Source organism: Numida meleagris, chromosome 2, assembly GCF_002078875.1.
Source record: "Numida meleagris isolate 19003 breed g44 Domestic line chromosome 2, NumMel1.0, whole genome shotgun sequence".
Taxonomy (NCBI): Eukaryota; Metazoa; Chordata; class Aves; order Galliformes; family Numididae; genus Numida; species Numida meleagris.
In genome coordinates this window covers 118,245,776-118,269,463 of record NC_034410.1, presented here as the reverse complement: position 1 = coordinate 118,269,463, position 23,688 = coordinate 118,245,776, and the positions used below count along the sequence as shown (strand labels likewise).

Here is a 23,688-nt window from a genome sequence, read left to right as displayed (position 1 = left end):
CTTATTTTCGATATCAAACAAAACAAAATTCATATAAACATTATGTTCGCTAAAAAGAGTATTTTTGTTACTAGGAATATTCAGTGGAAGAGCATACTACAATATTTAGTTTTAAAAAAGTTATCAGATTTTATTCTACTTGTCCATAAAATAGATTTGCTAGAAACTACTCCATGATTTCCTTGACTGATCAAAATATATATGTGCTAAAACTCAGGAGATATGAGGCACTTGTTGCCACCTTTGATATGAATACTTCTACCAGATTCTTGCCAGATATGGGAGCTCCAACTTCAAAGACAACTAATAACTGTCAGGGATAAACTACTTTATTGTAATTCACAAGACACAACAGAAACAGTTGTCTTCAGTGACCACAGTAAAATTTAAATCTGAGGGTAGGCATCAGCCCAAATAATTCAGTCTTGATAAGGAATGTAACTGGATAGAAGACTCCTGACTCACTTTCTTTTTTCATGTCAAGGAACTTCTCTAATTTATTATCTGTGCTTGATATGGTGAGAAGACTCTTTCTGGAGGCCTCAGGTGTTATTTTAGGGGGCATACTGAATCTTCCAAGAGTGTAAAAAGATAACTTAGGATGGGCATTCATTTCTGTTTGTCAGGATACGAAAAGAATTTAGTAGAGACTTTGTTCATATGATGCATGCATACAGGCAGATGTTACTAGTCACAAAAACCTATTTGTTATTTGCTGAGCTACAACTAACCTGGACGTGCAGGTGGCATTGTACTGTCACATAACTTCATATATCCTTTCTGATGCAGACATCAGGCCTGCTAGACAGGGGAGTAGCCAGGCATAATGCAAAACATTCCAGAATGAAAACTTTAGCAGCTGCCCAACACAGACTTCACAGTAAAGTAGCAGTGACTCTCATATGACCTCAGTGTTGGCACCCTCTCAGTTACCAAGCTATCTGCAAGCCTGGGCTTTCTGCCGGGCTTCCATCCCACCACAACCCGGCAGCAGTGCAGGTTCCAGGCCATACTGCCTGGACAAGTGGTATTCAGTACCATGCACAGCCTGTGGCAACATCCAGAATGCTTACTAACAAATTTTGACATGTGACATAATGGTCAACTACTACACATGGTGTAATTGTAAGACCATGTCACAGGCATCATATAGATTTTGATTTTTCTATATCCTATGGTCAGGTTGCATTAGTATACCTTGTTGATTTGTGATGTAAGCTGGGCAAAGACCTAGTTACTGCATCAAAAGGTCCTTCCCAAAATTCAGGGTCTATCAGCAATTGCCACTTTGGTCATGGTTCATCTGGCACAATGATTACTAGAACTGGTTGACAATTATTTGGCAACACAGGAACACTTGTGAACATTCTCCCTAGTCAACACCTTCTCTGAGTTGAGACACAATACAAGAGGCATTTGTACCTGATTTGGTTTCCCTGACTCAAGAGAGATGGAAAAATTGACTGGACAACATATCTCTTCTCTCGCCAGTGGAAAAAGTAAACTAACAATTTAACAAAACAAATTTGTAGTGGATCTTTCTGGCATGTGTCCTTCCCGTTTGCTGTCTCTTGATATGACCTAAATGATGGTAGTTTGATCAGTCACTGCTCATTTGTACAGCTTCGAGAGCCAAACAAATCAGTTCCTTGATGAGCCAGGACCAATAAGCTCTCTCACTTTTCCCCTTTAATCAATAATTTCCCAGGTAGTTTCCCCAGCCAGGGAGCAGCACTGACTCACTTTGATACAGCTCATACTGTCCCATCCTTTTTATCTTGAACGGGCAAATCCCTCTTCTCACCAATAAGGAAGGCATTATGCAAGGGTAAAATATATCATACATACGAAATAAGAAAGAATGCTTCAATTATTATAACTAGATAAACATCCTCACTGAAGGTTCAAGATTTAGGTCAGTGAACTATTATTTCACAGATATAGAGAAATACTGCTAAAAGAAAGAAGGAATTAAAGTAATACTGATCTAAAAAAGATTCTCAGAAATATTTCTTCTTTTTATCACAGAATAAAAGTAATATCAAAGAAAACAGAATCAAAGATAGTAACCTCTTTTCTACAGAAGTACTTTAAGGAAATTTTAAAGTTCAGGATTGGGTATTAAATTTTGCAATAACAAGAGAATAACTCAGTAGTATACACAAACCTTGGTTAGCAGCCTTGGTGAAATTGAAGTCAAGGGTTAAAGGGTTACATTTCTGTTGTCTTCCACTGGGCCAAGATTCAAATAAACTGCACATATTTTTTAATGTTATTATTCTCTGTGTCCCTCATACAAAAGGAAAGATAAGGTGGAGCACTCATCAAACCAATGAAGAGACGCCCGATTTTAAACAAGTTTCTTTCTTAACTTTGGCAAATAAAGGACAAAAAATTGATTTGAAAGCCCTGAAAGAAAAGTGCCCTCAGCTTCCCTTGCTGCTAACAAAGGTACTTGAACTCGCACCACCTCACAAACAACTGTCAGATGTTTCAAACCCACATAGTTCCTCAGGGCATTCAGTACATTTATACGAATCAAGGACATTGGTTATGTGCTTTGGATCAGAGGGCTGATAATATGCATACTGAATGCATCTCAGACATAAAGGATCTCATTTATGTTCTCAGGGTATACTGCTTCAGGCACAAAACAAAGTATTTTCTCTGGGATTCAAGCTGCACATACTCGCCTAAGCATTGCCTGTTGCTGCAATGTATGCTCACTCTAAGTACCTAACGTAAAGAAGTCTACGATCAATACATGCACTCTCCCATATGTAGATTACTACCAAAAAATTTCAAGCATTTGTTCAGAGCTCGTCCAAAGATTAAAATTTTAAATAATCTTTAAATAATCTAATAATCTGTGGGCAATGTCAATTACTGAACCATTTCCTGTTAGTAATTACTGATTTTACTGAATCTGACAATTAGGAATTGTCATTACTAAGCACTTCAAGAATTACTCCCCAGCATTAAGAGTCACAAATAAAACACGAGCAGCAACCATTAAAAAGGCAGATCATTTTAACAAACGTTAATCTAACTGTACAGTACATGAGTACATATTCTGAACATGAGATCTTCTCTTCTGTCTATAAGATGAAGAAAAAATGAAATTTCAGTGGTTACCATCAGTTTAAGTCTACATTAATGCTGTAGATTTTCTTCAAGTACTTGTTTAAATTAGAGTTGACACTTATTTCAAATCATGCATTTATGAAATCCTTGTTAATAAGTCACCACTATTTTAAAATATTCATCATCAAAATTAGGTCAGATGATTAAGGGATTATTCCTACAAAGCTTGAAATTTAGTGTGTCTGAACACCCACATTTTCAAAGTGGAAATGGTACTTCTTCAAAAGCCACATGATCTCGTGGATTAAGTTTACGCCTGGAAGCCATAAGGTTCTGAGCTCTGTTTCATTGTGTTTACATACTTACATTAACAATTTTTTGTACTTGACATTAGTACTATTCAGTTAGAAATCAGGTGCATATTATTTATGCTGCTTGACTGATTAAGACATTGGTACCCTTATGATGTTAAATGATATCCTGAAGGTGTGAGAAACAATGTACCAAATGCTCACCTGCCATTCTGCATTCTCTTCAGTATCAAATTGCGCTGCATGTAAGTATATGGTGGAAGAGGAAGGAGAAAAGAATTGGGACCCCACTAATTATGAATGTCTGTTTATGTCCCACCAAAAGCAAAACAAAACCAAAACAAAACAAAAAACAAACAAAAATAAAGGAAAGAAAACAACATTTGAACTTTCTTAGTGACAAAATAAACATACGATTACTAGAAATTTAATAGAGAAAGACTGGCAAAATAAAGCACTGCTCTCTGCAAAGCTTACCATTAATAGATATATTTAATGTTGAAAACATTATGTGTTCCACCAGGAACCTATGAATCTATGCAAACCTCTTAAAAGTAAGGACTTTTCACAAATATATTAATTCATATTTAAAACTTTGACATACAAAAATTTTTCTCTAAGCAATATTTTTATTGAAGATAAGGATGTGGCATATTTCTCCCCATCACCTCACATTTTTTCTAATCTCTTCTTGGAGCCAAAAGGATTTCCACTAATCTTTTGCTGCTTATACTAACAGGATCCTGAATTCTACAATAATATTCCCTGTCCCTTTGCAGCAGCCAGTTTCTTCTTCTCCAAAAGGTCATTACTGAGCTACAGGACGTGTTCCTGTCACTTAGGGTTTATAAACGTAATTCGTCATAAACATAAAACTGAATGTATAAGTGTGGCTGAATGGCATATTCTAGTAACAGTAGTTTTTTGAAATGAGAAGTCCTACCTATCTGGTATATTCACATATTAAATAAAACTGCTGTACAAAACATGACATTTACAAAATATGCTAACATGCATAAACACATGTGCACACGGAGAGCAACAAATTGTATGTACAGACACATATATAGCCTATTGCATCTATAAATATAGATTAATGCACTATACAATATTTAAACTGAATAACTTCTGAAGAATGATCTAATCTACTCAAAAGGTTTAAAGGTGCCACATAACTACACATGTAAGTATGCCCTTACCACTGACCTTACAATGCACTTAGTATCCTGTACTTCACTAATGCTCTTTCTACCACTACAAGCAATTTATTCTACCTCACGTTCATCAAGTGCTCATAAATCAGCATTAGGCTACATTTTTACTGAGTTGTGGATTTTTAGCCAGCAGACAGCAGCAGCAGTTGGATTCAAAGTCTAATATTGGCACACATATTGATTTTAATTAGTCTAATTAGTTCATTACACTAAAAATCAAACAGACCATTTATTTCATTCCCAACTAATGACATATGATCAAGGATTTAATATGATAATGAGCAAGATCAATTATCACTCATAAAGGAAGTCATTAACAAGTGTAAACACTGCCAAACTGAATACCATTACAAATTATGAAGTCATAGCTAGGTCATTTGCATAAGCATACTAATTTTATTTCATGATATTCCTTCCATTTAATACTCTGACTACCTTTCATAAAGCTTTTTTTTTTTTTCCATTAGATTTGATTCATTGGTGTAAACACAATTCTTACTGTCAGTAATGCAATTGTTCACTACATAGTCCTTAAACTCTGCTATTAAATCAAGGTTCAAACACACCAGACAATGTCTATGGACTCTTTCAGAAAATATCACAGAATATTACAAGAAGGAAATGAGGTTTCCAGGTGTACCAAGCGGATCCAGGAGAATTTCTCTACAGGGGAAAATTCAAGTACTACTTTCTTTGTGGTCTGGAATAGTTCACGTGCAAAAATGAGCGTATGATAAAAGTCTGCCCTGTCACTGCTGTTTAACAGTATATAAAGAATGCAGCAACGTCTGCCAGGGTATTTTCACCTGAGTGTAAAAATGACAGAATTCAAATTTATAAAACAAAATTTACAACTTGAGCTGTAAGTAGTTAAAAATTCAGTTTTCCTTAAAGTCTCAGTACTAAATTCTACTTGAATATCTGTAAGGTCCCTGCCACTATCATTATCCATTCTCTATCTTATAGTAGCATGCAAGATGTCAAATAAAATCATAGCAATTATACTTTCTATTATAAGAGAATTATATCTGTATGTGCACAACAATCAAGAATGTAAAAGATAATACCTCAATCTGACAAAATTACTTTTCTCTCATTACAATGGTTACTTTGGAATACTTTTAATATGCACATCTTTATATCAGAATGTTTTAATTTGCTGTATTTTTAGTAAGAAAAGGGAAGAAGTTTCCATTCCCATTAAGCTCTTTATTTTAAGTACAGAAGCTGTATCTCCCACATATAGCCCAGACAGCTATTCTACGGATACAGGGAAAATTGAATTTACTAATATTCAGATTAGAACTTCAATCAAGAAGCACAAGCTTTTTAGTATAAAATTATATTTTTTAGTCATAAAAATATCTTGCTTATTGTGAAGACAATGTAAGTGCTACATACTAATACACTGAACTGTATTCAATCTATTTCAGAGTGAAAAGAAACTTACAGAGCAGGTATGTTCATCAATAACAGAAAGCTAAGCTATACCTTTGATTAACCTTCCTACAAGGACTCAGTCCTTGACAGCATGATCAAAAAGTATTCAGCACTTTGCAGAAATAAACTCAATACCATCAAGTTTGAGTTTTTCCCTAAAATATACTTATAATGTAAAAAACATAGGTGCACATTCCTTCTATAAATTTCAGTACAAATTAAAACTCAGTGATCATTCTTAAGTTAGTACATCCTGCTGTCAATTAATTTAGGAAATGTGTAAAAACATGAAGTCAAATTAGCCATGTAGCTTTGCAGTCACAGAGGTAGGAACAGCTCCTCAGTGCTCTGGGAGGCCAAAGCTGCGCCACCTCCACAACCATTAAGTCCGAGACTGAGAAGTTAACTGATATATAGCTGGGTCATTAGGTGTTTCATGACTTCAGGTTTTATGTGCTTACATGCATTAGAACTTAAAATTTTGTAGACTTTTGTGCTTAGTACTTAACTGGATATGTTCTAGATTCTGCAATTTAAATAACTAGGTCACTGATTTTGTTCAAAACATATTTTCTTAATGTCACTTTCATTCCATCAGCTTATTCTTGGTCTTTTCATTTTCATTTTTTCCTTTCTTTTAACTTTTACTCATTCAGCCTCCCCTTCAACTTCTTTACTCTGACCTGTGTCATTTTTTTCTCCCTCTTTCTCTAACTTTGTCCAGTTTCTGATCTAAATAGAAAATGATATTCAATTTAAGTAAATTCTACACCAGAAAACTACATAAAAGTCACCATTAACAATGAACTAATCACTATTATTCTAAATGGGATTTACTGGAGTGATTTGGAAAAGATTCATAACTCCTTTTTGTTATGAAAAAGTAACATTAAAAAATGCTATCACTGCCCACCACAGGAAGGGCAGCTCTGTGCCATGGGCACTATGACAGATATACAGTCTAGTTTGGTCTGATTTAGAGAACAAAAAACAAAACACAACTTTAGATGTCAGATTGACTGAACAGCAAACCATATTTAAGCAAAAAAAAATTTAAGCAAAGAAAATGGGAATATATTCTGACATTAAATGTAAAAATATAAGAATGCAAGTCAAACTTAAAAGGAAAAAACAGAGATCTTAACAATTTAAACTGGGAATGAAATCTAACATTAAATATTTCCAAAACATCAGGAGCAAAAACTCTGCCAGGGATAATTGCATAGAAACTAACTGAGATGATTGTATTGGAACTGTTTTGGGACAGAATGCACTGCAACAAAAGCTCTGTCTGAAATTGAAATGTGAAAGTAGTTACAATAGAAACAGGCAGAATGGACTCTAATCAGTCACAAGGACAGACAGTATGCATGCTTGTACTCACTGTAACTGAGGAATGAACAATCTGGATTACTAACGTTGGGATGTAAACCCTTGATTTTTCTCGGTATTGATGCAGGGTATATAAAAAGCAATGGCTATCATAAGAGGTACTAGAGGAATTTGACCAACCACGCACCATTAAGCCAGAAGTCATACTAGACACATTAGCAGAGGCTATAATCAAAATCAGAATTAGTGGACTCCTGTATGCAAATGAATTACTTGATTTTTTTTTCTCCTTCCTAACTACCTGTTGCTATCTATTTTGATGAAGAATATTGAATTAAATTGACTCTTTCTATTGATATGACAGTTCTTACTAATGTTACAGCACTCATTCATCCACATCCACATATTCTGGTCCCACTGGTTTCCATCTTAAAAGAATATCTAATCCTGCAAAATGCAAAGGAAGGGTAAACAAGGTAGAGAACAGCTTCTACTCAGCCAGAGATAAACAGCTTCCCTCTAGAAAAGAAACAACTCAGAAGAGATGAGACAAAGATATATGAGCTCACAAGAATTATGAAGAAAGAAAGTATTTTACTTATTCTTGTAACAAGAATAAGAAGATTTCAGTAGAAATCATCAAAATGACAGATTCAAAACAAGGAAATGCTATTTTTGTTCCACAATGGTAGTACTGGGGTAATAATTACATAGGTTTAAAAATCAATGAATTTTAAAATCAATAAGAAAAATTGAGAAAAACATTCAAAGGCTACAAAGTGTAATAACATTACTTGTAAGTAAGATGAATATTGCCAGGAGCTTGGAGAATATTAGCTAAAAAGGAATATGCTTCCTTTATTCTAGCATTTCTAGCTCTTCACTACTAGCCACCCTTTAAGACAAAGGCCTGAATAGCCTGAATAGATTCAAGGTGTGATCCAACAAGACAATTTAAATGTTCTTAAGTCCATAGAGTAAAGGCAAGTGGCCTTTCAATACAGGCCCCAGAGTTTTATATATACACTCTAGCTTGATCTTAAAATAATGATGTTAGGATGCAACTTTTTTTTTTTCTTTTTGCATTTGGCAAAGAAACCAGGGAAAGGAATTACATGTAGATGTTTTTAAAGTTTTCCATTGATCCATAGCACTCTTGCACTTTTTATTGATGCTGATGACACGATATTGCAAACCTAGCATGTTCCTTGCTTTAACAGTTATACGGTCCTTGAACAGTTAGACTGTAAACCAGAAGAGGCTCCAGAAGGTTGGAGTGCAAGGGTCAATGTACTCAAGTTAGTTCAGTCAGTTTTAGTCTTAGGTGCTAGAATAATTGGGATACAAACCACATATTTCAAGATAAAGGCACTGAACTCCACGCTTCAGTAGAATGTTCTTTAGAGACCATTCTTAGCAGTGGCATCCAAATATTACCCGAAAGTACATACAAGCTGATGTAAGAACTTAATGACCATTGGCAGCAAAGAGTTTCATCAACCCCTGAATAAACTTTTAACAAATCTTTGTTGTTACTCTGTTTTAATAGCTTTTTTTATTTAAGGAAATAGCTGTACAGAAAATAACTAAACAGCGAATAGCATTTCCAGTAAGAATCTGAAATTACATATAACAATTAGTGATTGATATTACAAAGTATTGCAAATACTAACACTCTTTTTGAAAAAGTTATATTTAAAAAAAAAAAAAAGATCTTTATTCATTTTACCCTGACGTTGCCTGTCTTATAAGTAGCTTTTCTTCAAAGAGTTGGCAAAATAGAAGGCAAAGCTCAGTCAGATTACTTGCTGTTTCAGCAAATTGCTTAGAAATTTCAAATTCTTGGGAGATTTTACTCCACTGATTATGAGGGAAACAAAGTAAGCATCGTAACTTTGAAAGGAATATATCTTAGATAGTCTGATACAAAGGAGAGTAGGTCTATGACTCATAATGGATGGCCAAAGGCAATGTTTTGTGATTCCACTGACCTTTCAACACTCTATGGACAGGAAATATAAATCTAATGATTAAGTCACGGGCTAGTAGACTAGACACTAGAAGACTGCTTTTTATAGGAAATAAAATGAAAGAAAAGAACTAACATAATACAGAATTTCACACATTAGCTGTAATTTTAATGAGTTTTTCTGCGAAGGTTAAATATTTGTGGAAGCAAATAAAGATTTTTTTTAACTTTCTAACAGATTAACTGCCTTTACAGAAATTCAAATAATCAGAAAATTAGAACTTATAGTCTAGATGGTAAAAAAAAAAATGTTTCTTTTCAAATATATTTGCCATTCATTTTACTAAATACATGCCAGTGCCTCACCACTCCTCACCACTCACTTCTTCCTTATGCCCAAACTAAATCTCTCTTTTTTTACTTTGAAACCATTTCCCCTTGTTCTATCAGAGCAGACCCTGCTAAAGAGTCTGTACCCTTCTTTTTTTATACCCCCCCTTAGATACTGAAACACTGTCTCTCCAGAGTCTTCTATTCTCCAGGGTGAACAGCCTCAGCTCCCTCAGCCTGTCTTCATAGCGGAGATGTTCCTCCCTTGGATCATTTTTGTGGCCCTCCACATCTGGACACAGTTCTCCAGGTGAAATCTCACCGGAACAGAGTAGAGGAACAGGATCATCTCCCTTGCCCTGCTGACCACACTTCTTTTGATGCAGCCCAGGATACGGTTGGCTTTCTGGGCTGTGAGGGTACACTGCCGGCTCATGTGCAGCTTCCCATCCACCAGTACCCCCAGATCTTTTTTGGCAGGGCTGTGCTCCATCCTTTCATCCTTAGGTTTGTACTGATAGTGAGGGTTGCCACAACCCACGTGCAAGACCTTGCACTTGGATTTATTGAACCTCATGAGGTTCACCTAGACCCACTGCTCAAGCCTGTCTAGGTCTCTCCAGCTGTCATTCTGTCCCTTGGGTGTGTTGACCACACCACATAGCTTGGTGTCATCTGCAAGCTTGCTGAGAGTGAACTCAATCCTACCGTCGATGTAATTGATGAAGATGGTAAAGAGCACTGGTCCCAGTACTAACCCCTGAGAAACACCACTTGTCACTGATCTCCATTCAAACATTGAGCCATTTACCTCTGCTCTCTGGGTACAATCTCACAACCAGTTCCTCATCCATCACAGAGTCCGCCCATCAAATCCATATCTTTGCAATACGGAGAGAAGGATGTTATGGGAGACCATGTCAAAGGCCTTACTGAAGTCCAGATATATGACATCAATGGCTCTTCCCTTGTCCACTGATTCAGTTATGCCATTATAAATAGCAACAAGGTTGGTTAGGCAGGACTTGCCCTTGGTGAAGCCACGATGGTTATCCTGTATCACCTCCCTTTCCTCCATGTGCCTTAGCATAGCTTCCAGGAGGATCTGCTCTATGATCTTCCCTGGCACTGAGGTGAGGCTAACAGGTAGATAGGTCCCTGGGTCATCCCTTCTACCTTTCTTAAAAATGTATGCTATATTGCCTTTTTTTTCAGTCACGTCAGACTTCACTTGCTCAAATATTGATCAAATTTTCAAATATTGAGGGTGGCTTGGCAACTACGTCAGCCAGTTCCCTCAGGACTCTGAGATGCATCTCATCAGGACCCATAGACGTGTGGATGTTCAGGTTTCTCAGGAGGTCACGAACCTGATCTTTGCTTACAGCAAGAGGGGCATTGCTCCCCCAGTTCCTACCTTCCGAACCATCTACTTGAGAGCTGTGTGTAGAGCAGTCGCTAGTGAAGACCAAGGGAAAAAAGCTGTTGAGTAACTCAGCCTTCTCCTTATCTGTTGTTACTAGCCTGCCTGTGTTGCTCACTAAGGAGGGTACCTATAGAAGCCTCTCTTATCCTTCTTTGCACCCCTTGACAAGTCCAGTTCCAGTTGGGCCTTGGCCTTCCTCATCCTATCCCTACACAGCCTAGCAGCATCCCAATACTCCTCCTAGGCTCCCTGTCCTTGCTTCCACTGCCTGTGCATTTTCTTCTTGCTCTCCACTTTGACCAAAAGGTCCTGGCTCAGCCATGCTGGTCTCTTGCCTTCCTTTTCTGATTTCCTACACCTGGGGATGGAGAGATCTTGTGCCCTAAGGAAAGCTTCCTTAAAGATCTGCCAGCTTTGCTCTACTCTCTTGTCCTTGAGGACAGATTCCCATGGGGTTTTGTTGACTAAACCCCTGAAGAGCTGGAATTCAGTTTTCCTAAAATTAAGTTTCTTGATTTTTCTCTTTGCCTGTCCAATATCCCTCAAGCGTGTGAACTACACTACTGCATGGTCACTACAGCCCAGGCAGCCTCCAATTCTGACATCACTAATCAGTTCCCTTATGTTGGGGAGCAACAGGTCCAGCACTGCATCCACTCTGGTGGAGATGTCTATTACCTGGCTCAGGAAGTCATCCTCTCGACTGAGAATGGTAAGAAGTATCTCAAATCAACATGAGGCAATCAGCATCACTTTGTGGACAACTTTACATTTGCAAGCATCTCTTTGGAGTTGTTTACCTTCAAAAGGGAGGACCCAGGAATGTTTATTGGCTGAAGACTTGGCCTGAGAGCAAATGAAACCAGCTTGATACAGTACAGTGGAGACAATACCATTGTATCTGACACCAAGACATCTCTGGATCAAGGAGTAGTGAACTTTGCTGTGTTTGTTTATCTGTCTGTCTCCCTTTCCCTGTTTTCTATCTTTTCTCTTTATCTTCTTTTATTCTTTTATTCTTTGTAGTAGCCATTGCCTAATATTGTCTTACCTGTAACACTTACTAATTTTAATTCTCAAATCAGCCAATTTTACGTCCCAGTAGTTGTTAGTTGTTGGTAGTTGTTGTAAAGAAAGCACTCAATAAATTGATGTGTATTATTCCTCTGAGGCTTGGATGCCTCCATCATGGTAGCAATCCCTTGCTGATCAGGGGAGACACGACTCAGGAACAGAAAAAGAGTGAGTGGGATGAGGCACCTCCATACATTCCAGGAGCCTCCCGGATCACCTACAGCTCACTGCGCTACTTTTCCAGCAGATGTCAGGGTGGTTGAAGTCCCCCAGAAGGACAAGAGCCTGCAACTGCAACGCTTCCTGTAGCTGCAGGAAGAAGGCTTCATCAACAGGCTCCACTTGATTAGATGGCCCATAGTAGACCGCAACCACAAGGCTCCCTTTGTTGCCTCTGTCTCTAACTCTCACCCATAGGCTTTTGATTTGCTTGTAGCCATTCCTTAGGGACAGCTCTTCACACTCTATTCCTTCCTCAATGTAGAGGACAATGTCTCTTTCCATCCTTCCTCATCTGTCCCTTCTGAACAGCTTGTATCTGTCAACAGCCACAACAGTTATATTCTTCAGGCTGCTCAGAAATATCATTATTTTAACTTTTTCTCCACATGATTTAAAAAAAAAAAAAGTCAGAGGTTCTTTACTCTGCCTCTTTCAGCACTTCTCCACCACCCTGTCTGTCAACAGTTTTAAGGTGCATTAAAAAGCAAAAGATATTAAAAGATTGAGAAAGACCACAGGCAAAAGGAAAAAGGCAAAAAAGTATGGAGAAAATAAAACCACAAACCCATGTGGCTGGATCTAAAACCAGAGTTCTCAAAGGTATTTCTGTCAATATATCCAGTCTTGAAAACTGCAAGGCCACAGGAGTGATGTTTTGCTTTATGACAGAAGACTCTCATGGGCTTAAACCCTTTAGCAAGAATTGACAATTTTGGAAAGTCTAGGGAGACAGTACCTGTTTTTCACCATCAGTGGTTTCAATCAAAACAAATCAAAAACTACTTCTTTGTTTTACTGTGACAACATGGAATTAAAATGCTGAAAGCCGCTCCAAATAAAAATGAAAGATTATAGGTTTAACAAATGTAAGTACGAATAAGGAATATCTCAAAAAGTAACTGGTTTGAACCATATTAGTACATTATGGCATGATATGCTTTTATGTTAGCCATCTCTGAACAACTCCAGTAGCTAGTCAAAAGTTTATGTAATCAAGGCAGAGCCACAGATCATAACTCTCATCTAACTTTCACAGTCAGATTCTCTGCCAACACCATCTGAAAGCCAGAAAGGCAATTACAGACTCAACATTTTAATCTTGTTCTAAATATCTTCTCTGGTACTGTCAACCCTGCTGTGCAATACAAAGAATATAATTCTACTAGTACACAATAAACGCAAATCTTCTTTGTCCCAAGCTGCCTTCCAGGAAAAGTCCTGAATGTCATCAATACCATTCTTCATCTTAGGACATTTAAGGTGTTTGTCATCCACCACTGACCAGCAGGCTGTCAACACTGTCTCCCACAATATTCTTGTATTCAATGTAAAATGTTAGTCTGGATGCATGGACAACTGAATCAACTAAAAAGGTGGGTAGATAGGCTGAGAGGAAAGAGGTTGATGTGCCAAAATCTACCTGTATGCCAGTGAGTAAAAAGTGGAACACCAGAGAGCCATAGGTTGCTTCAGAAGTAATGCCTCCTATTTATTTCAACTGAAACTACGACAGATGCAAAGAGCACAAATAACACTACTTGATAGAGCAAATTCTCAGCTACAAAACACTATGTTTCAACAGTCACCACCATGAGCTATGGATTTTTGCCAGTGATGAGCAAGAGCCCACATGCCACGCTCGTAAAAATCTGCACTGTTGCTGTCACCACTGTTTAAATGCACCACTCACTGCCTCACTGTGCTAACATTCACTGTTTGGTCTCCATAAACATTTGGCAAGTGTCAGTGAATGTCAGTGGGTACATTTTTTTCCTCATGGGGGAATTCAATGACACACCTTTGCTTCATATGCACTTCCATATCAGACACCATTTTGTCAGACTCTCCTTCCACTGCCATCTGTCACACGGCAACAAAATGTAATAGAATATTGGTGGGAAGGTTCAACCTCGACTGCCATACCACCACCATCCACCTCTGACACTGTGGGCCAACATAATAAAATAGAAGGCACTGCTTTCAGAGCAGTCCTTGTATTTTGGCACCTCTTTATTATCTCAGACAATAGCCCAGAGGAGGGCCATTCACTCACACAGTCTGCAGATTACACCAAACTGGGGAGATTGGTAGATATGCTTCAGGGCATGTCTGCTAGTCAAGAGGGGCCTAGACAGGATGGAAGAAACAAGGGCAAACAAGAACTGCAAGGTATACACATACTAAGGGCAAGCTCTGCACATGGGAAAGAATACCTTGTATCATACCATCTGGGGTAGACTGCCTGGCAAGCAGCTCCTCTGGAAAAGACCTGTCTTGGGAAACTGCAGCTGGCTGTAAGCCAGGAGTGTATCCTGGTAGTAAAGACAGCCAACACCATGATATTTGGCCACCTAACTCACTATGAGAAAGCCACTGATTAACTGAGCTAAAGTTTAGTGGAGGGTCAACAAGGCAATCGGGGTCACAGCACGTGCCCTGTGACATGCAATGTACATTTAAGTTGAAACAAGAAACGTTGTTTTCGTGGTATCAACCCAGATGAGCAGATAAACTCCAGCACACTGCTCCCTCACTCCCCCTCCTTCAAAGAAAGAGGAGGAGAAAAATCCAATGAAAAACGGCTGATAGGTTGAGATAAGGACAGAGAGATCGCTCAGCAATTACCATCAAGGGCAAAACAGATTGAGCATGGGGAGATTAATATAATTTACTGCCTATCACTAACAGACTAGAGCAGTGAGAACTGAAAGCAAACTAAAAACACCTTCCCTCCATCCACTCTTTTCTACCTTGTCTCTCCAAGCAGCACAGAGAAATAGGGAATGGGGTCTGCAGTCAGCTCATAACGCTTTGTCTCTGCTGCTTCTCCATGGTCACTCTCTGTCGCTGCTCCACATGGGGTCTCTCCCACAGATGCTGTCCTTCCCAAACAGATCCCATGTGGCCTTCCTGCAGACATCAGCTCTCAGCACTGCTTCAACATGGCCCCCTACCACAGGGCACATCCTTCAGGAGCGCTCTGCTCCACACAGTCCCCACGGGTGGCAGCTCCCCCAGCCCTCCTGCCCCATCGCAGGCTGCTCTCCATGGGCTGCAGCTTTGCCTCAGGGCTGCTCTGGGGGCTCTCCATGGCTGCACGTAGATATCTGCTCCATGTGCTGCTTGTGGGCCACAGGGGACACCACCTTCGGCCTCTCCTGGGCTGCGGGGTGCTCCTTCTCTGGGACTGGAGCACCTCCTGCCCTCCTTCTGCACTCAACTTGGTGGCTGCAGTGCTGTTTCTCTCACATTTCTCACTTCTTCCTCCCAGTTGGTTTAGTGCAGCATTTTTTCTCTTTCTTAAATCTGCTCTCCCAGAGCACACCCAACATCACTCAAGGCTCAGCTCTGGCAGCAGCGGGTCCTGGAGCTGGCTCTGATCTAACATGGGGCAACTGCTGGGCTCTGCTCACAGAGGCCATCCCTGCAGCTCCTCTGTTACCAAAACTTTGCCATGTGAATCCAATGCAACTGTGACTAAGAAAATTTCTTTTCATCCAAAGGCCCGGTTAAGTACTAGAACAAGTTGCTCAGAGGCAACTATGCCGACTCCATCTTTGGAAGTTTTGAAGTCCAGTCTGGAGCAGGGTGTTGGCATCTTGAAGCCCTTTCTAACCTGAACTAATATATCATTCTATGATAATTCCTCAGCTTGAAACTGATTGATCCACACAATCAATCTCAAGCTCTAAAGATTTAAGTTATAACAGGCATCAGAAGAGCATTTGTGTGTAAATATTTTTTTCCATTTATTCACATAACTGGGGAGAAATATTTTCACTATAATTTTTACTGAAAAAACCTTTTCACTGTGGGTTTTGGTTGTCTACTGACTTGAACAATGCTTGAAATGGCCTAATGCATAATCTGTCAAATAACATCACAAATGTGCAAGCCATCATAGGCCCCCAGAGACTAGTTAGACTTTTGTAAGCATTCAGCTGTGTACCCCAGACATTTTGATTAAGACACTAAAAAGATACAAAAAGAAAAGTGCTCTGAGTCTTTCAGTCACAAGCATCTTAAAAAATATCCGTCAATGTTAGAGACTTGCCTTTGATGACAATATTTCATCATCTTGTGTGTTAGTACTTCACAGAACAGATAGACTCAAAACAGAAATACTTAACTCATTGCATCTGCTTTTTTGTAACACAGGCATTTCTTTACAAGATTGTTGGGTTTTTTTATCATGTGAATTTTTTTTAATGACAGAAGGACAACACTGCACCTTTGAAAATACCTGTCAAAGTGAGCTTAACAGAAAGTCTTTTTTGTGTTGTTCTATGTTTTCTTTCCAACACATCTCTTCAATAAGCTGTGACTTCATTTTACAGAGCAAACTGTAGATTCTGGAAATAAAGCAAAAAGTTATTTGTGCTTTTCCTGCTATTTTCCTGGTCTTCAGTTAAATTCAGTCCACCATTTGGAATTTATACTAAATAGGCATTGTGGGAAATGTAAATCCTGACAGAAACAGAAAATATATAGTTAAAAATTAAATTTCTAAATTTTCTTTATTAACCTTAGCCTGTACTTCAATCTTTCTCTCTCTAGCGATTACTAGAATTAATTTATCTTAATAACTTGAAGTACCCTTTAGTGTCTTGACATGTTCTTTTGTCTCCGACAAGTTGGAGAGAAAAGTTTGATTAGTACTTGTCAAAATATTACTTAAGAAAGCAGTGCAGCTAGGTATGATTTACAAATGGCACCTATTATAAATTAACTCTGCATCTGTATGATGCAAATGAATCTGTGGACCTAGGGTTACGTTAAGCCGTAAAAAATTAGACGTCTTCATACCAGAGACATAATTACACAGAAGAAAAACTCGTGGTGAGAGGAAACAAAGTTTTTAAGAACAAGAAGACAAGTTGAGAAAATAGAAATGACTATACCATATTCTCTTGCTAAACTGCAGTTCAAAAACCCCTACCTGAACGTAGAATTCCAGTAGAAGAGAAAATTATGCTGCTGAAGCACTGGTACAACAGAGGCCTCAAAACACCACTTCCCACCTTTTTGTTCTTTTAACTCACTCATATAGTACTTCCAGAAAAAAAGTAGTCTTACACTGTCTGCAACAACCCAAAAGCACTACCATATGCATATATATACATTCATTCAGCGTTTCTTTAATCTTTTTTTTAATCTTTGGGATGTGAGATTAGAACATTTTCCTTAATTACGTCTTTCTTAACAAGTTAAGGTAAATTTTTCTGTGTTCCCAGAACCACTTCAATTGAAAAACAATAAGAAACATGGTATTTGTGCTTTGCTATGTAATTGGCTACTTTTAAAGTGATATATCTAAACTTCTGGGGAGTTTTTTCTTTCTTTGGAGGGGAATTTTGTTGTTTTTCTTTGCAGTATCTAACAAAGATATTTAACAAGGAAGGGGAGCAGGGTCTGTTGTGATAGGACAAGGGGAAAGGGTTTCAAACTGAAAGAGGATGTTTAGAAAACGGGTTTTATTATAATAAAGGTAGTGAAGCACTGGAACTGGACAGGGCTCTGAGCAGCCTGATCCAGTTGTAGGTTCCCTGTTCATTGCAGGAGTTGAACTAGATGACCTTTAAAGGTCCTTTCCAACTCAAAAGATTCTATGTTTCTATGACCTTACTATTCGCTGGCACCTATGTAAGATTTTTGTGCCGTATAGATACTGTGGATTAGATTATATATAAAGAATCAAGATATCCATAATAATAGTAGCTACAGTCAATTTAGTGAAAAACAGCTATCTAAAATTGATTACAATATTCCATTTTAATAATATTTATTTAGGAAAAAAAAGACTGACAAATACTGAGTTTAGCCTTGATGTGCACCAAAGCACCTGAAGACTAATATACTTTTCTCCATCTTAAATAAGCAATTTACATATTTGATCTGGATTCTTTTTTAGATATGTTTATGTGTTTTTTTTTTATTTTTTGCCTCGCTTGCCTAAAGCACATGCAGCAAGAATCTTGCGGGTCTGAAATGCTATTCCTGCTCTTCTCTCTCTCTTGCACACAATCTGCCATTACAGTGAAAACTACTTCCCTTCCCGTATCAGTGTTTAAAAGTGGTTTGAATCTCTCTAAATTATTTAATCAAGACTTACAAATTTTACATTCATATTATAAAATACATAGCATGTGTATTTCTTTCTAGTATACAGAAAAATGTCTGTAAACAATGAATGTTTCTGACAGTGATCAGTACAATACATGTCAGTATTAAATGGAAAGCAACATTAAAGAAACATTTCGGGAATAATGTGTCTGTTAAAAAAATTAACTAAAAATCAGCATGTAAAACCTGAAACATATCACTACTGCAAATATGATCTTCAAAGGACAGACAAATCACAACAAGTTGCAATTCTTATATTCCTGTAATTTCTTTTTTTATTTGAAAATAAAAATGTTACTAAAACACATGTTTATGAATTGAATTTTTCCGAGAAATCCTTTTTTTAATGACAGATATATTTAAGTTGGAGTTTTCTAATAGATTTATTTGAGAGAAAAAATATTAAATTATGAAAATACTGCACACTTCAAAATACTTTACGATATTGCTTTGAAAGTAAAATCTAAAAGTAAAGTTTAAAAGTCAGATTTCAGTTCTGAAATATTTACAATGCTATTTAAATAATTTCACTGAAAGTAACTCCCCAATATTGACTTATTTTAAATTCATTTATTCTTCTTCAAATCTTTACCAGCAAGCACACATCAACATTTTAGAGGAAAATACTAGAGACAACCGTACTGTAAAGTTCAGTACTTTAAAAAATATACAGTGAGTTCATCTGAATTTTCCTTATTCTTTAAGCATTTACGTGCATACCAGATACTTGGAAACCATACAAAGTACATTTTTCAGGAAAAAAAAAATCAAGCTATTGATAAAAACAAGTGAAATTAACGTTAGACTTGGAAATGAATCCTCCCCCACCCTGAAACAGAATTGATTCTATTAAAATGATAAATGAAATGGAAATTAAAATTTTAATGAGGTGCTTGTTAATCCATTTGTTCACATCTAATTTGAACTTGGTTAAATTGCTACTTATTATGAATACTATAGATATGATTCCTTCTAAATCTCAAGGGCAAACAAAATGTTAGAGGACTGCTTGTCCCAAGATAGGTCCACAGTATATTATCCAAGCTTCTGAAATTAAGCACTGGAGCTATTTCCTGTGATACATTTCATTTAAGAAAATTAATGACATTTTAAAGCACTTGGTTAAGTCCTTTGACATGGTAATTGTCCATACCAGAACAATAGAAGAAATATAACCAAAAGGAGACTGTCTACCTGCCATTGATCATTTCCAAGACTAGAGGGTTTATTTGCACCTAGTGAAATTCCCAAGGACTTTATCAAGTACTATCATTCCTCTTAGTAGGATTTTGGGTTATTTTATCTTATTTGTTTTACCTGACATTGCACAAGTTTGTTTTTATTTTTTTGTTTGTTTGTTTTTGTGCAGACACAATTCAAAGATTTTATTTCTGGTTCACATTTGCAAGTAGTTAAAAAAAAAATTAAACCTCACCTATAAGATGGCACTGAAAGTACAATATAGGTAGCATAGCTCTGGATATGGTTTGTACACAAAACCAAAAATGCAATGCAATTGCAGCAATTATTAATGTACAATTTTATAATAATTACATAAATATTGCATATTAAAATAAATACTATATTAACAAAGAAAAGCTACATTTGGGGTTGCATATGCTCATCTTATAATGATTCACCTGCACTAATGCATTATAAAAATTCCTTAATTTAAATGGTCACATATGATATTTCAAATAATTCAGTACATTTGGAATAAGTAAGCACTTTATAATATTTTACTCAACATTGGAACTTTGTTGCAATCATCAGTTGTCTTGCGTTCAGGATGTTAACAATAGCTTATCACTTCAAACACTTCATAACTTCAGTTAAATCCAGCAGAGCTCAAGCTCAAGAGTTAGCTTGGAGTTTTTTGTTTTATATATGACAAATTATCTTTTTTGCACTGTACTGTATTTTAATTCTACTGGCAGAATTTGCTACACTTCTGAACATAGCTTCTTGTGACACACTACACATTGCACTGTGTGCAGTTTCGGTTGCCACAGTACTCAAAGGACATAAACCTATTAGAGAGTGTCTGAAGGAGGGTTACAAAGATGGTGAAGATTCTAGAGGGCAACGAATATGAAGAGTGTTTCAGGTCCCCGGGTTTTCTCAGCCAGGGGAAGGGGAGGCTAAGGAGAGGCCTCATGGCGGCTGCAGCTCCTCACAGGGAGTGGAGGGGGAGCGCTGAGCTCTGCTCTCTGTGACAGCAACAGGGCCCGAGGGAACGGCACGGAGCTGTGTCAGGGGAGGGGCAGGTGGGGGTTAGGGACAGGTTCTGCACCAGAGGGCGGTGGGCATGGAACAGGCTGCCCAGGGCAGTGGGCACGGCCCCAAGCTGGCAGAGTTCAAAGAGCATTTGGACAATGCTCTCAGACATTGGGTTTGAATTCTGGGTGGTGCTGTGTGGAGCCAGCAGTTGTACGCAGTGTTCTTTATGGGTCCCTTCCAAGTCAGGATATTCTATAATTCTATGAATATATCCATAATATGTCAATTTTAGAGGCTTTTCTCCTTTTTTTTTTTTTTTTTTTTTTTTTTTGAAGAGGGTATGTCCACCATGTTAGTGGAGAGTATATGTAGTGTGTTCAGATGACAGTAGAACATTTAACCTAAAGAAGGTTTTTCCCTTCTTGGCAGTTTCCCCAGCATATATTATCAGAAAATAAAATACTAGGAATCACTTTTTAATACAAAAATAATTCACACAGTTATTAAAAACAAAATTCACCAAAGAACAATCCTTAGTGAACATCCTTAGAACCTGATAGTTTACCTTGCAGCATAACCTATTGTCTTCCTTTACTGCATCTTTAGCCACCTTATGTTCCTATTCTCCATTTTATATTTTCCCATCTATACACTCTAACACTTACCCAGAATTCTAAATGGCATTAAAACTTAGCCATAATTCTAAACCATATGTCTGTTGTATCACAATCTAGGAAAAGGTATAGAAGAAAGACAGTTGCAAGTGAAATCTTGCTAACACACAAATTGGCTACCTATTTGGAGCAGCAAGATTTGCTTTTTCCTCTTCCTGGTATATCTTGTATTTAATTCCTAATCTAAGATTTAAATAGTCTAAATAAAATACATTAGGAACAAAATTTCAAATAGCAAGAAAAGATACTGTATTGATAATCAGCAAAACTCAACTAAATAAATGCACTTTAATTTTGGGGCACCCAGATAAGAAAGAAAAACACAGGAAAAAAAAAAACAGTAGCTATTTAATATTACTTAGTCTAATTTATGTGAACCTGTTTCACTCTGTACTGAAATGAACTTGGAGCACTCACATATTAATCCATTTATCCTCTTTCAGTGTAATGAACAGCTGTAGGTTTATAAATCTCTAAAAGCATGGTACTGGTTTTGTAAGTAAACACCTGTCTACACATTTAGTTGCAATATTACTTTCTCCATTCTTCAGGTTTTACAAAAGTTGTTCCTCATGACTTCCAAGATATGTGAATGCGCATCTACAGTGATGGTAGAACTGGATACTTCTCATGAAGGAAGATTATCTCAGATGATTCAGGATCTTTTCTCTTTGCTTCAGTTTTCTTGTGAAAAAATATTAATGCATAAACTGAAGGGAGGAGGGACACAAAGGAAAAAAAGTAAGAACAGTGCACTGGAGTGCTCTGTGCTGTCTCCCAAGCCAGCTTTCTCCTGCATCTGTGATAAGAAAAAACATCTCTGGAATTATTTATGCCTTCTAATTTTGAGTGAAGTGGCTTAGTCTAACTTTATGTGTTTTGATTCATACTGTTAAAACAGTTCTGTTCCCTATGTTAGATTTAAAAATGTTACACAGATTAACAGATTTCTAATATTAATCTAATGATACAAAAACTTCTCTATTATAGCAGCCTGAATACAAGGCAATTTTTTTTCTCTGAAGAAAACATTTTTAAAAAGTCAGTTCAAATCCAGTTCACGCTAAGTTCACACACAATCAGGGAGAGTCAAGGGTTAAACAAGCAATAGCCATGAACCAACTGCTCAGTCTCATGCTCTGAGTACTTTGAACTAAGCAGCTGCACACCTGCACATGCAAAACAGCCCATCTGGAAAGTAGATCACCACATGAGAAAAAAAAAGAAAAGGTAGATGGACTATGAGGCACCCACAAGGTTGGGAGTTACCTATGAAAGGTAATTTTTCAAGATTCCTAAGTTTTGTGTTCTGTTGTTGGTGTTTTTTTTTTTAATTTGTCTTTGAGGAGTGCTCTATACTTAAACTGCAAGCAGCTCCAATCAGTAGAATGTGTGTTCTAATACTGTGCTAGTAACTACAGTAAACCAAGTGTAAACAAATGTTTCAAAGCCAAGTTGTGCTCATAAATATAGAGGTAGAGAAGCTGGATGCTATGTGTGAATTTTAGACTCAAAAAGGAGGAGCCCAGCTCCTCTTAAATTATAGTTGGACTGATAGAGGCAGCCAAACACCTGCAGTAGAGTAAATCAGTGGGACTGAGGAGAAGCCTCTAAGAGTGGTCAGTCATGAACAGAAAAATTTTTTATTTAATGTTGTAGTTGAGTATATTGAAGAGTAATAGACTCCTAGAACAAGATTTAAGTGGCAAGTCTGAATTCAGTTGACATCCTACCTTCCCCCTGATTTGAGTCCCATTGCCTGCATTTCAACACAAATATCCACACAGCAGTCAATCTGCAAATGCACAGTAAATTCAAAGTCCTGACAACATTTGATTTATAAAGTCCAACTGTACTGTGTGCACAGTAAATATCTAATCCCTTCCCATAACTGAGGAGTAAACAACAAAGAAATAGGTAAGAGCAGACTGCCTTCCACAAAGTAATTCATTCAGCTCACAGATAGGTTTTGGTTGACATCTTTCTTGACAACATATCAAATTTCAGCAACTGATGAATAACACCAGTGGTAAGAGCTAGCCCTCTCCATTTCCGCTCCAAGTAGTCTCTCCCATTGTGGCTCAAAAAGGTAATAACCAAAGGGCAAACTTTCTTTGTTCTCAACTTTTTTGAGCACTTCTGGCTAAGAATCATCTTTTGGTTTTATATTCATGCAATAGTTGTACGATACCTAATCCATGACCATAAATTACTTGAAAACCCATATAAATAATTTATTGTTTGTTATTGCTAAGAAGAGATATTCCCT

The 23,688-nt window shown here is 37.4% G+C and overlaps 1 long non-coding RNA gene across 2 annotated transcripts in view; it reads right to left on the bottom strand.

Annotated features, from left to right (window-relative positions):
- LOC110393013 overlaps positions 1 to 23,688 on the bottom strand; it is a 99,067-nt gene that overhangs the window by 50,811 nt on the left and 24,568 nt on the right. The window lies entirely within an intron of this gene.